The sequence below is a fragment of the Ornithorhynchus anatinus genome, chromosome X1 (genome assembly GCF_004115215.2).
Source record: "Ornithorhynchus anatinus isolate Pmale09 chromosome X1, mOrnAna1.pri.v4, whole genome shotgun sequence".
Classification (NCBI taxonomy): domain Eukaryota; kingdom Metazoa; phylum Chordata; class Mammalia; order Monotremata; family Ornithorhynchidae; genus Ornithorhynchus; species Ornithorhynchus anatinus.
In genome coordinates, this window is record NC_041749.1 from 21,689,314 (window position 1) to 21,692,086 (window position 2,773).

At 46.2% G+C, this 2,773-nt stretch overlaps 1 non-coding gene across 1 annotated transcript; it reads right to left on the bottom strand.

Annotated features, from left to right (window-relative positions):
• Positions 1 to 2,258: 2,258 nt before the first annotated feature.
• Positions 2,259 to 2,396, bottom strand: LOC114807152. Its single transcript, XR_003755205.1, has one exon. It is a non-coding gene; the product is annotated as a small nucleolar RNA SNORA7 (small nucleolar RNA).
• Positions 2,397 to 2,773: the final 377 nt, after the last annotated feature.

Genomic DNA, 2,773 nt, shown 5'->3' on the forward strand with positions numbered 1-2,773 from the left:
CACCTCCTTCAGGAGGCCATCTGAAGACCTATCAATTCAACCTCCCACAGCACTTACGAATATATCTAACAAACCCTGTTATCTAAACACACAAACCCTGTTATCTAAACACTAACTCACTTACAGCATGGCAGAGTGGATAGAGCACGGTCCTGAGAGTCAGACAGACCTGAGTTCTAATCCCAGCTCCTCCACGTGTCTGCTGTGTGACCTTGGGCAAGTCACTTCACTTCGCTGGGCCTCATTTACCTCATCGGTAAAATGGGGATTGAGACTGGGAGCCCCATAAGGCGCAGGGACTGTGTCCAACCCGATTTGCTTGTATCTACCGCAGTGCTTAGGACAGTGCCTGGCACTAAATAAAAATAAAAGTAAATTATGGCATTTGTTAAGCACTTACTATGTGCCAGGCACTCTACTAAGCACTGGGGGGGATTAAGCAAATTGGGTTGGACACAGTCCTTGTCCTCCCTGGGGCTCACAGTCTCAACCTCCATTTTACAGATGAGTTAACTGAAGCCCAGAGAAGTGAAGTGATTTGCCTAAGGTCACACAGCAGACGAGGGGTGGAGTTGGGGTTAGAACTCGTGACCTTCTGACTCCTGGCCCATGCTCTATCCACTGTGCCATGCTGCTTTCCACTACACCACACTGAAAAAACTGAACTCTTCATCTTCTCTCCTAAACCTTCTCCTCCTCCTAACTTCCCCATCGTGGTTGACCACACCCAACCATTTCATGCTCAGAGGGTCAGAACCTTTAGTGTCATCTCTTACTCCGCTGCCTTGTACCTTCCCCATTCAATCCCTCTCTAAACTCTGCCAGCTCTTTTCTTGTTTAAGTATTGTTACTTAAAATCATTTACTCTGCGCCAGGCACTGTACAAACCACTGGGTTAGATACAAGTTAATCAGGTTGGACACAGTCGCTGTCCTGCACAGGGCTCACAGTCTCAACTCCCATTTTGCAGATGGGTAACTGAGGCTCAGAGAATTTAAGTGACTTTCCCAAGGTCACACAGCAGACAAGTGGCAGAACTGGAATTAGAATCCAGGCCTTTCTGGCTCCCAGCCCCGTGCTCTATGCATCAGGCTACACTGCTTCTTAGTTCTTCTTCTACAATATTTCCCAGAGCCTACCCTTCTTCTTCACATTTATGGCCACCCTAAGTATTCCACAGCCTCCTTACTGGTGCCTTATGCCTCTCCTCTCTTCAGTCTATCCTTCAAGCAGCTGCTCAGATCAGCTTCTCAAAATACTGTTCAGAATGAATCATTTCCTTATTCAAAACCTCCAGTGGCTGCCCATTTCTCTCTTCATCAGACAGAAACTCCTAACCATTTTGGATGTTCAGCTCTGCACCAGCTGTCTCCTTACCTAGCCCCTCTCTTATCTTAGTACCACCACCAGCTTACACTCTTTCCTCCCCGCGAAGTTAACCTTTCCATATCTCACTTCTCTGACTCATTGCTCACTCCTTATAGACTCTTTCTCTCTTCATTACTGTCAGTCAAGTGCGGGTATTTGCACTGATATTATTGGCATAGCAGGTCTGTTTTAGAGAAAGATATAGGATCGTTATGTGCCACGGGTGTGAGGACATAAAGTGTGACATGACACCTGTCTAGTTGTCAAGTCTGTGCCTGCAAACCTTCACCCAGAGAAGGGAAGATCTTTCTAGAAGAGGTTGTAACTGGCACCTCTTTTTCAGCTCTGTCCTTCATCTGGATTCTTGTTTTCCCATCTCAGTGTCAGTCTACATGTGACTATCTCAGAAGTTACAAGTACTGTTCTCCTTATTGGAGGATGCTGTTTTTATTATCATAGTAGCTTCCAGGTGTTCTGCGATGTGATGGTTTAGTTATTTTGTGCTTAGTCGATTTCTCTATGTGTTTATTGTTTTTCCTGTGGTTAACACAATTATTCAGGAACTGATTAGTCAGTGTGTAGATTTCCTATACCTCTTTCTCCTTTCACTGTTCCCTTTTGTTACTGACTTTTAGAAATTTCACACCTCATGAGCAGTGTTACCTCATTTGTCAGTCTTGACTTATGCTGTCGAGTCGTTTCCGAACCATGGACACCTCTCTCCCTGAACGCCCCACTCCCTATCTGCAATCGTGCTGGTAATGTATCCGCAGAGTTTTCTTGGTAAAAGTATGGAAATGGGTTACCACTGCCTTCTTCCGTGCAGTAAACCCGAGTCTCTGCTCTCGACTCTCTCCCATGCGGCTGCTGCCCAGAACAGGTGAGTTTTGACTTGTAGCAGATGGCCTTCGACTCGCTAGCCACTGCCCAAGCTAGGAATGGAATGGGTATCCCTCTGCTTGACTCTCCCTCCCTTAGCCGAAACTGGTGAAGTGCTGAAAACTCTCCAGGTGCAATCTTGGGAGGGGACATCAGTACCTTATTAGAATCCACCAATAGAGTTGGGAAAAGGAAGGAAAAGAAGTGAAGCTCAAACCAGCCTATTGTGCTGCATGTAAGTTTTTCTAAAAAAACTTTTTTCAGGAAGGGGGTGGATAAGAAAACTGATGCTTAAAATTAGGGCAATAATTTATCTGGGTTGTGCATTTATATACCCCTCTCAGGGTCACACCTGGAGAGTTTCCAGTATGCTGCCAGTCTCAACTACTGGAGTGAGAGTCAAGCAGAGGCATATCCACTCTATTCCTGGCTTGGGCAGTGGCTAGCGAGTGGAAGGCAATCTGCTACAAGTCAAAACTCACCTTTGCTGGGCAGCAGCGGCATGGGAGAGAGTCAAGGGCAGAGA